The sequence below is a fragment of the Tupaia chinensis genome, unplaced genomic scaffold, assembly GCF_000334495.1.
Source record: "Tupaia chinensis unplaced genomic scaffold, TupChi_1.0 Scaffold000001_1, whole genome shotgun sequence".
In the NCBI taxonomy this organism is placed as follows: domain Eukaryota; kingdom Metazoa; phylum Chordata; class Mammalia; order Scandentia; family Tupaiidae; genus Tupaia; species Tupaia belangeri.
The window spans coordinates 1,320,590-1,332,810 of NW_006159427.1; the positions used below are offsets into that span (position 1 = coordinate 1,320,590).

General features: G+C 41.1%; 1 pseudogene; it reads right to left on the reverse strand.

Annotated features, from left to right (window-relative positions):
* LOC102501153 (eukaryotic translation initiation factor 3 subunit H pseudogene) overlaps nt 1-6,175 on the reverse strand; it is a 6,866-nt pseudogene extending 691 nt beyond the window's left edge.
* Nucleotides 6,176-12,221: the final 6,046 nt, after the last annotated feature.

Consider the following 12,221-nt stretch of genomic DNA (forward strand, 5'->3'; position numbering starts at 1 on the left):
TTCAGCAAACATTCTTTAACATCCAGTTCTTAGAAAAGGGACCATTTTCATATACCAGATGTCCTAAAGTAATAACTCTTTGTTACTTGTTTACAATGAATTTTATTAAGGGAAAAATTCCAAGTGACAGATGTCGCCAGTGAATGTCCACATCAGTTTAATGAAGACATGACTTTGAAATGTATCTTTGTAGGGTAACTATTAAAACACGAGGCCAATACTATTATAATTTGACAAGATGTGATGTTTTTTTAAATTGGGTGGAGAGCATTGTAAATTTCTCATGTAGAAGAACATATACTTCATTTTTCTTTATATCTGAATATCCCTGAACCCAAGATAGATCTTGAACATGATAGATACTCTGGAGATGCCTGATAATGGAAAAGTAGTGATCATGGCTCAAAGATCTTTATTGGTTGCCTACTAAAGGCAAAAATAAGGGTGACTGATGTGTGAGAAGAAGAAACGAGGCTGGGATGCGTTATTAAGAATAAACAAAACTTTGAATGAAAACTTGAAAAGTTACTCTTTCTAAAACTATTCTGTCCCTAGTAGGTATAGAATGTTAGGATAGATATTCTAAGTGATACAAAGTCACCTTGCGATAACTTGTATTTCCTGATGTGGCTTAGGCTGTGGATGGTGGCATTCCCCCCCACTGTTTTTTAAGAGAGATTTTTGCTATTGGGTGTGTGCGTTTGCTGGAGAGACAGAAACAGAAAGTGAGAAATCACTTTCTACAGGGGATGGCCATGCTGCAATCCCTTCTCCTCCATTTACTCTCAGAATTTGGGGCATGCATGCACAAATACCTGACATGAGTTTCAAACCTCTGGGTTTGGGACTTGAACTGCAGTTGGCCATGTGGGAATCCAGCAACGTAACCATTATGCCATCTGCTGGTCTCAAGCATCTCCTTTCACGTACTAAAACTTAAGGTCTACCAACCATGGACTTCCAGTAAGTAGAAAATCCGGTTTGTTTTTGCCAGAGAACATGTACACTGGTGCATGCGTGTGTGTAAGAGAGAGCGTACCCTCTATTGGGGTGTGGAAATGCCACATTTCTTCTTCCATTTCTTCTTCCTGTCAGGATTTCAGGCATGCATACGTACACACCTGGCATGTTTCTTTGCTTATTTTTTGTTTGTTCCAAGCTGCTGGCTGGGGATTTGAATTGCTGTCTGCCATGATCCAGCTCCCAGTGCACAGTGCTTAACTACTACTGGCTGGCCCAATAGAAGGTCTTAATAATGACTTATAATGATCTGAAAATGAGGTTGTTGTAACTATTGCTGGAGTAGAGCTTACTCCATTGGACTGAGTAAGGCAATAAAATGACTTTGCTACTACTTATATAGGTTATGGTCATGCTAGATAACCAACATGAATACCACTATGTGTGCTTAAGGAAGCCATTGAGGACACTGAAGAGTCCACTGACTATGTTTGGAAATGTCAACACATCATTCTATCTTTGCCCAAGGTAGAGTCTATTTGTCCGTGTCAGACTAAGACACCCCTCTTCTGCTGGCACTTCACCATGGCCTGTTGGTCTCACGAAGTAATGCTTCTTGTTGAAGACATGTTCCCTGGCCTTGACAATTCCACATCTTCACTCCAAAATAGCTATTTGGAAACATGTCCAGTCCTTTCTCTTCTCATGTGTTGTGTCCACCTGACACAGGTATCTTTAGTAGGGATTGCTTTTTCTTCTTAGTTTCTAATGCTCTTACGCATTTAACATATTAAACTGAATGCTACAGCTGACCCTGATCTTTGGTATTCAGGGATAATACTGGGACAAAATAGTGTGGGCATGAGCTCCTTTTCAAAGATACATTTTTTTTTTTCATATGCTATCTGATTAAAGCAGTGCTTCCAATTTATCATGGCATGTTGGTAACAAAACCAGTCAATTTTTTCCAGGGTCACTCCATCTTCTAGTAAAGTCTCCAGGACACAATGAGCACATTTATCATGAGGGGATTATAAAGGTTCACTTTGACATTTCAAGGGAGGCTGAGTATACGTATTCTTTTTGTGAGATGCTGGAATTCCTGCATATATTATTTATGCCCAAGGAGCTAGTAGACATTGGTATCTTTTCTGTCTCCAAAGTTAGGCTTGCTGGATCCTACACTTAGAGGATATTTTATTTTTTAGCTTAAATATTTTTCTAGTATGTTTTAAATAAATTGTTTAAATGTTTATTGATAGCATGTATATAATTGGAAGAGTAAATATTTTTATAGACTTTACTAGAGAAATTTTCAAGTAGTCAAAAGTAAATACTTGGGGCCAGCAGGTGGTATGGTGGTTAAGGTGCTGGACTCTCACGTGGCCGACTGTGGTTTGAGTTTCAGACTAGGCAGCTTGCTTTCTTACTTTCTCTCTCTCTCTCTCTCTCTGTCTCCCACTCTCTCACTCTCTCACTCTGTCCTTCTGGTCAAATTAAAAAATACACATAAATAAATACATAAATAAATAAAGTTAAAGAAAACAACTCGTTAAAAAAAAGTAAACACTTAACAAACCTACACATACCTCACTTCAGTAATTATCAACATTATGCTTCATTTTTCCTATCCTTTTTTTTTCCTGCAACATTTTAAAGCAAATTCCAGACATTGTGTTATTTCACATCTAACACTTGAGAATCTACCTTCCCTCCCCCCCTTTTTTCAGTTTTGCTATAGGTCACATGCACTCACCTGAGAGAGACAGAGAGAGGGGAAAGTGAGAAATCACCCCCAAGGCAGGATGGCTACGCTATAGTCCCTTCGCCTCTGTTCTCATGTCATGATTTTGGGCACTCTCGCACACACGCCCAGTATGTTGTTCAAGCTGCCGGGTCTGGGACTTGAGTCATGCAGTGGGCCATGTGGAATCCAGCGCCTTCACCACCACACCACCTGGCTGGCCCTCCCCTCCCTACATTTAAGGAAACATAATTACCATGCCGTTATCACAGATGATAAAACTAACAATAACTTCTCTAATTCATTTAAACTCAAATCACATTTGAATTTCTATGATTGTTTCAAAAATGTCTTTTTATTGCTGATTTATTAAAATTTTTCTTCATTTATGATAGGGTGTGTGTGCTCACATGAGAGCAAGAGAGAGGGTGATGAGTACACTTTGCAAAGTGCGGCCATACCACGATCTTCTCCAGTCTTCCACTCGTAGGTCATAGCATTTGTGTGCTTGCCTGGTGTAGTTCAGGATGACTGGGCTAGGGTCTTGAACTGTGGTCACCATGTGGGATCTCGCTTCTCCTGAACAACACATGACCACTGTACCACAGAGTCAGCCCACTTTACTTTTTAAAATTAGGTTCCACAAAAGGTCTACCTACTGATATTAATTAATACGGTACATCTTTTTAATTTTTTTAACTATGGATCCTCTCCCTGCCTCCTTCATATTATTAATTTATTAGAGAAACTAGGTAGTTGATCTATAGAACGTGTCACATTCTGGACTTGGCCAGTTGCCTTTTCATGGTATCAACTAACTTTTTCTCTATTCCATATAACTGAAATTTAGGTCTAGAAAATAGATTGTTTAGGTTCAACTTTTTATTTAGAAAAGATTAATTCACAGGTGTCACATTCTATAACAGGTGTATAGTAGTGGGTTCAACAAGTTATTAGGTAATGATAAGAGTGGACAGTGTGGGGTCAGCAGGTGGTGTGGAGGATAGGGCAGCTGGATCCCACATGGCCAATTATGTGGTATGATTCCTGGACCCAGCAGCATGAATAGCACACCAGGTGTGTGTACGTGCATGTCCCAAATTCCAAGAGGAGTATGGAGAAGAAGGGATTGCACCATGGCCATCCCTCCTGGTTGAATGGGGAGGTGCTTTCCATACCTTGGCTATTGCGAAGAATGCCTCAATGAACATTAGGGTACAGATATTTGTATGACAGTGATTTCCTTTCCTTTGGATATATGCTTAGTAGTGAGGTTTCTAGACCATATGGAAGTTCTATTTTTAGTTTCTTTTTCCATTTCTTTCTTTTTTTTTTTTTTTTAAAGTTTTTCCTATAGGGTGCATGTGCTTGCCAGAGAAAGACGAGGGGGGTGAAGGGAGTGAGAAATTACCCCTGAAGGAGAATGGCCAGGCCACAACCTCTCCTCCATTCTCTCCTCAGGTTTTGAGCATGCACATGCATGCACCTGGCAGGTTTTTCAAGCTGCTGGGTCCAGGACTTTAAATGTGCAGTTGGCTATGTGCGATCTAGACATTAACTACCATGCCACCTGCTGGCCCTATTTTTAGTTTCTTAGGTATTTCCATACTGTTTTCCATAATGACTGTACTAATTTACATTCCTTCCCATTGTGTAAAAGAGTGCATCATTCTCCACAGGTTCACTGGCATTTGTTCTTTTTTGTCTTTTTGAAAATGGCCATTCTAACTGAGAAGTGATAGCTCATTGTGATTTTTGATTTGTGAAGTTGAACAGTTTTTTTTTTTTTTCTGTGTCTTGGCCCTGTGTAATTCTTCTTTTGAGAATTGTTCACGTTTTTTGTTTTGTTTTATTTCACTCATGCTGAGGTATTTGCATTCCTTGTATATTCTGGATATTAATCCATTGTCAGGTGAATAGTATGCAGATATTTTCTCCCATTCTTTGGGTTGTCTCTTCACTTTGTTGATTGTTTCCTTTGCTATCTATTTTTGTCTTTGTTGCTTATGTTTTGGGGGTTTTATCAGAAACTTCTTTTTTTTTTTTTTGTAAAGCAGTTAAGATTTTGTTTTATTTTACTACTGGCTAGAAAGACAGCATCATGGCCAAAGATGGCAATGACATGAAAAGAATTCTCTGTGCTTTTCAATATGCAAATATATTTTCCCCAAGAGTTGCCCTGATATGATCTCCCCAGTCCATAGTAACTCCTTTTCTGAAGATACCCTTTTTTTTTTTTAAGCCTGGGCCCTGAAGGTTTGCCTAGTTTCTGGGCCGTGAACTCCTTGATGTTCTAGCAGTAAGTGTTAATCTGGCCTGTGATGAGCAGTGACTCCATTTTGGAAAGGAGCTGGAGTGGCTCAAAGAGCTTGGACAGGTCCTTCCCAGGTAACAGGAGTTCTCCCCGACTCTGGTGCTGCATGTTTCGCTGGGGGTGCTGCTGATACTGATGTTTCTGCCACTGCTATTTACTAATATTCCTCATGTATGTGTTATATTTAACTATATCTTGGCTCATTTCATCTACTCTATCTATCATCAACAACTGTAGATTCTTCCCCAAATGATTGCTGCTAGCAAGACTGAGCAATTCATGCTTATCTGCTACAGCTGACTTCTCAAGCGCTCACATTAGGACGTTGATCAGATGTGAATTTGTTAACATTATTTAATTTAATTTTATTTATTAATTCATTAAAAATATTTGACTAGAGAGAGGCAGAGAGAGAGAGAGAAAGACAGAAAGTGAGAAAACAAGCCACCAGATCAGGTACTTGTACCATAGTCGGCGATGTAGGAGTGTCCAGCGCCTTAATCACCACCCGACCTGCTGGTCCCAAGATGTGAATTTTTAATTACAATCAGCACTTACTCAAACATGTGTTCAAAGGTGATATTTGCCTTTTTCAATGCTTTTGGGGGAAAATCCTCTTTACAAACTTCCATCAGTTTAGGAGTCAGTCTATATGTCTTTAGTGAGAGAGACACTTGGATAGTTTTTATGGGATCATAAATGAGAATGACAGATTCTTCAACGGTGTGTTGGTAACTGGACTGGGAGTCCAGGAGTGCCAGAGTGACGAACGAGCCATGGTTTATGGACTGGTGCCAGCCCACATGGAGATGATTGATGTTGACATGGTGAGGGTTCCGTATCATCTCCACCTGATAGTGCACTTCATCAAAGTCAGCATCATCCTCTGTATGTTGGGGGGATGGAAAGCAGTCGGCAATTTCAAGTCGATCTTCTTCAACCAGACCCAAAAGTCCCCCTTGAACAACTTCAGTTCCTTGTCCTTCTTCTTGATAATGTTTGATTATCTTTAACACCACCAGGCCATCTATCTGTGCTTGCTTCACCACCGAATCTCTGGAGCGGCCTTTGCCTTTGTCTTTGCCTTTCCCTGCCACCCCTGTGGTGGAGCTCAAAGAAGTAGCAGTAGAGCCAGTGCCTTCCTTGTGGGATGCCATCTTTCTAGATAGACAGGAAGAGCTTCTCAAGAGCTTTTTGCCCATACTAGTGTCGTGAAGTATTTACCTATGTATTCTTCAAGTATTTAATGGCTCTTTATTCTCTACTTCTCTCAATGTGCTTACACAATCTTCTTTTTTATTGACAAGCACTTTCCTTTACACCCTTCTTCATCAAACACAGATTTTAGTGTTTTAGGAATGGATCTTTTTTTTTTTAAAGAGATTTTTATCTTTGGGCATGTACATTTGCCAGAGAGAGAGAGAGAGAGACAGAGACAGAGACTGAGAGAGAGAAAGTGAAAAATCACGGGGAACCAGCAGTTAGCGTAATGGATGTGTCGCTGGACTCCCACGTAGTTGACCCTGGTTCGCGTCCCGGACCCGGTGGCTTAAAACTCATGCTGGGCACGTGTTCGTGCGTGCCCAAGATCCCGAGAGGAGAATGGAGGAGAAGGGATTGCGGTTTGACCATCCCCCCTGGGGGGTGATTTCTCGCTTTCTGTGTCTAATGTCTCTCTCTGTCTGTCTGGTGAGCGCATGCGCCCTATAGCAAAAATCTCTCCAAAAAAATTAATAATAATAAAAAATAAAAGCAAAAAAAAAAAAAAAAGAAGAAGAAAAAAAATGATGCCCCCCTCCCCCAAGGGGAAATGGCCATGCCACAATCTTTCTCCTCCATTCTCCTGAGATTTGGGGCATGTATGCACATGGGCCTGGTGTGATTTTCAAGCCACTGGGTCTGGGACTCAAATCATGGTCTAGCCATGTGGGAGTCCACTGACAACTGCTACATTATCTGCTGGCCCCAGCAGTCACTTCTCTATGACTTAGCAGCATACAACCATCTAGAATCTTGCAGGTAATGAAGGCTATTCAACTTAAAATGTCAAGTTTTCATTATTTATGTGATAATTAAATAGTAAATATTAATAGTATATATAACTATATAGTTCATTGAGCCCCAATCTTTTCTGGGAAGATATTTAGGGTAGAGACAAATTAACATTCAGAAAAAGGGTTTGAATTAATAGGAAATATTGTTTAGGCAGAAATTTAACTGGGCAATATTTATTTTTTCAATTAAGCCCATGCATTTTCATTAACTCTTTTTTTAAAAATCACTCTATGATAGGACTTTCTAAATACATAGTAACAGCTCCCATTCCATGGTGCTCATTGTCACAGACTACACAGTCCCAAGGCTCTGAGAGATTATATAATTAATTTGTGTAAGATCACATATGTAGGAATTTTCAGGATTTATCTGAAAAAGAGGTTTCATTTCATCCACATAACACTGCATTTCCTTCCTTCTGGGGAAAAAGCCACCATGTTTGCAATTTCTGCATTGCTAAGATTTGTGCAATAACCATTAATAATAGCAAGAACTCATACACCCAAAGCTTGTACCCTAAGGATTAAACTTTGGATGACACAGATGATAAGACAACTCTTTACAATGACATATTAATAGCAGTATCAGAAAGCCACAAAGCCAGCACTCACCAATAAAGAGCTCATGATTTAAGAATGCAAATTGGGGGCCAGCAGGTAACATAGTGGTTAAGGCACTGGACTCCACCATGACTGACTGTGGTTTGAGTCCCAGATCTGGAGGCTTGAAGTTCATACCAGACATGTATGTGTGTGCCCAAAATCCCAAGTGGAGAATGGAGGAGAAAGGATTGCAGTGTGGTCATTTTCCCAGGAGGTGATTTCTCTCTTTCTCTCTCTCTCTTTCTGTCTCTTTGGCAAGTGCATGCACCTATAGCAAAAATCTCTTAAAAAAAAAAAAAAAGAATCCAAACGGAAGATGTAGATGCATGAGTAAGTAGATGAGGTAAGTACAGTGGGGAATAGAAGACAACGTATGTGCAGTGGGGACATTGCTCCAGTTACACTGTTCTTGGACAAGGTCTTCACTAAGAGGGAAAAGATGAGTAGATAATTCCACACTAGGTTATGCATTATTAGATTTAATTATTCTCAACCCAAATCTATTTATTCTTATACAGTTTCAAATCTGGAGACTCTCTTCAGTCATTATGAAGGGCAGCTACCTGAACTAGGTGGCCTTGACCGATATGTATAGTCATGCTCTGAGTGCTATAGGAAAGTGGGTGAGGTTAAGAATCACTCTTACAGATAACTCACAAAATAAATAGGGATAACATTTAAAAGAATCAACTGTTGTAACTGTATTAAAACAACACACATTAGACTTAGTAGACCGCATATTCTTAGCATAAATAAGCACATAGCCATGGCAAAACACGTCATTCACATAAAATTTACTTAACTGGGGAACCAGCAGTTAGTGTAATGGCTATGTCACTGGACTCCCACGTAGTCGACCGCGGTTCACATCCCAGACCCGGTGGCTTAAAACTTACACCGGACGTGTGTGTGTGCGTGCCCAAGGTCCCGAGAGGAGAATGGAGGAGAAGGGATTGCGGCGTGACCATCCCTCTGGGGGGTGATTTCTCGCTTTCTGTCTCTAATGTCTCTCTCTGTCTGTCTGGCGAGCGCACACACCCTATAGCAAAAATCTCTCCAAAAAAAAAAAATGTACTTAACTGATGGCTGCGGGGACAATCCTAACTATGATATTACTGCCATTTTTTGTTTGCCAGAGTGCTTGTGCCCTAGGCAGAGAGAGACAGAGAGTGAGGGAGAGGGAGAAAATACCCACTCATGGGGCATGGTCATACCACAATCCCTTCTCCACCTCTCTATCCTGTTGGGATTTTGGGTATGCACACACATTTCACATGTGCCTGGAATGTTTTTTAAGTCACTGGGCTGTGATCCAAACTGCGCTATTAGCCATGTGGCATGTGGCTCCCTCAACCACCAGATCACAGAGCTGACCAGCTTCAACCAGTTTAAAGCCAATGTTTAATTATGTCTGTGTTACATGAATATGTTCTCCTTCCAGAAAACCAAAACACTATTGACAAAGCAAAAATCCAATAGATCTCCACTGGTAATATGAAGTAGCTAATTCAAATAAGTTTTATTTTTTGCAGCCATTAAAGGGGAGGAGAATTTAGATTGAGAAGATATTGAGGATAAATCTTCTGGAATATGCCCAGTTTTCTGTTTGCTTCCATGGGGAAGCTTAGCCATGTATTGTGTTAGTTAGCAACTGTGTCTGAGGCCCACTGAAAGGAATTTCAGTGATCATAATAGTTTATGGCATGTGTGGGAGCAAGACCATCAAGAATCCCACTTCTCAAGGGGGTTGGCAATAGCATATATTGTGTTTAACACGTACCATGGGGAGATTTTTCTGCTTTTGTTTTTCTACGATTATTTCCTTTTCTGCAGATTCTTTAACTAGAATACTTAAGGTACTCACTTTATTATTTAGAAGCCAGTAAAATGTTTGTGTCATGATTCTTAAAATGATTTTCAGCTTTATTTTGTTGTCTTTTTTGGTAAGACTCCCATTAAACTATATCTATGAGAAGAAAAATAAAATTAAAAATTGTGAGAAATGAGAGGTTTTTTTTTCATATGGAAGAGTAATTGGGTGCTTGAGGTTGCTTTCATTATGCTCTTCAAAAATCACAAATAGCTCTTCTTTGCCTTTTCTTTTTGAACAGTTCAATCATTTTCTTAAATTTTAAAATTTAAAATAAACCTTCAGTTCGAAAAAACTGCAGTATGACAGAGGAAACTGGGTAATGTTTCAGGGCAGTTATTCCCCATGGAGTTGGACGAATGAGGCTAGCTCTGTATCAGAATTACCGGTGGATTTTTAAAAACTGTTTGTCCAGAAAGGGCAAGGCAGAATTTGAAGAGGTTGAAGACAATATAGAGAAGACAGTGGGCCCCTTCTTATGGAACATGGCTTATGGCTTATGTTGCAGTTTGCCAGAAACGCTGAGAGACAGGTTCTGTGGTGAACATTTGTTCAGATTTCTCCCTGGTTTGTTTTTTTGTTTCCCTGCTTTTATTTATTTATTTATTTTTGGAGATTTTTATTTTTTCTTTATTCATGGTAGAATATGTGCATGCATGGGAGAGAGTGAGCGAGAGAGAGAGGGAGGGAGAGAGCACACCAGCCCTTCATGAGGTCTGGTCGTACCAGGATCTACCTCCTCTGGTATTCCAGCTGGTTGGATCTTGGGCGTTACACACACAGTGCTTCAGGCTGACGAGGCTGGCTATTGGAATTGCAGTCACCATGTGGGATCCAACTTCTCCTGAGCAGTGCATTCCCACTGCACTGCAGAGCAGACTTTCTGGAGAGATTCTGTTGAGCATCTGCATTCATCTGCTCCTCTTGAAGCAGGCAGAAGAAGGCCAGGTGCTTTTTAAAAACTGTTTGTCCAGAAAGGGCAAGGCAGAATTTGAAGAGGTTGAAGACAATATAGAGAAGACAGTGGGCCCCTTCTTATGGAACATGGCTTATGGCTTATGTTGCAGTTTGCCAGAAACGCTGAGAGACAGGTTCTGTGGTGAACATTTGTTCAGATTTCTCCCTGGTTTGTTTTTTTGTTTCCCTGCTTTTATTTATTTATTTATTTTTGGAGATTTTTATTTTTTCTTTATTCATGGTAGAATATGTGCATGCATGGGAGAGAGTGAGCGAGAGAGAGAGGGAGGGAGAGAGCACACCAGCCCTTCATGAGGTCTGGTCGTACCAGGATCTACCTCCTCTGGTATTCCAGCTGGTTGGATCTTGGGCGTTACACACACAGTGCTTCAGGCTGACGAGGCTGGCTATTGGAATTGCAGTCACCATGTGGGATCCAACTTCTCCTGAGCAGTGCATTCCCACTGCACTGCAGAGCAGACTTTCTGGAGAGATTCTGTTGAGCATCTGCATTCATCTGCTCCTCTTGAAGCAGGCAGAAGAAGGCCAGGTGCTTCTCCTCACCCCACCTCCACCAGCTAAGAAGGAGAACATGATTCGGCTTGACCAGTTGTGTGTCCTCCCTGGAATTGTGAATTGGGAGTGAGTGACACGTGGCAGCAGGGCAGCTCCAGTGTCCCGGGCAACTGAGCAAACCCCAGCTCAGTGTGCAGATAGACAAATGGAGGAGAAAGGATTGTTTTCTCCTCTCTCTCTCTCTCTTATTCTCTCACTCTGTCTCTTTGTCTCTGTCTGGCAAGCACACATACCCTGTGGCAGTTAAAAATAGCATCAAAAAAACCATTCAGAGTTGGTTTCCATTGATAACAATGGACTGACCACACAGGCAGGGTAGACAGTTTCTGAGATGTGGACCTGGAGACCTAGCAGTGACCAGAACCGTTGTCACGCAGCACATAGGTATACTTGGTAGAAGTGGCCGTTCTGAACTTCAACAGCTCCTCCTCCCCCGGTATCTCTCAGGACACTTTCCTTCCCAAAATCAAACCCTGAGGAGGGCGGTGTAATCACCATCCGCTCCCAGAGAACTGAGTCAAAGAAGCACAAGTTCTCAAAAGAGATTTATGTCACGCTTTCCAACCCTTTCAACTTTGGATGAATTCCTAGGCTTTCATGGGGAGCAGGGACTCTGAAAAAGGTCTTGGGGTGCAGTATTGGGGTCCTTTAGGCTCAGCCTTGTCCAAGTCAGACATCAGTACCTGAGAGTTACCTTGTCCTGATCCCTTCCCACAGGCCCACTGCATCCACTTGTGGGTGGTGAAAAGTGGCAACCCAGACCTAGGGACGGCTATTACCTGCGAAGACATTCTGAGACACAACCTCTGAAAATGAGAAGATAATTTATCAAGCAATGTGTATTCAATGATTCAGAAAGATCCATATGTGCGTTTGTTTCAGCCACTCTAATGAGAATGTGTCAACTTCAGTTACAGTCGTCTATTATCAGGTACATTCCCAACTAGACTGGAGTGGCTGCTGCCCAGAGGGGCATTCTGCAGGGCTGAGCTAGCCTTGCAGAGAGGCACATGCAGGAGTTTTGGGTTAGGACTAAGCCCATTTCTTTCTTTCTTTTTTCTTTTTTTTTTTTTGTCTCTGTGTAGTATTTTGCAGACAGGATTGTGTTCTTTACCGACACAATCTGAGAGCTCCCCATCTTCC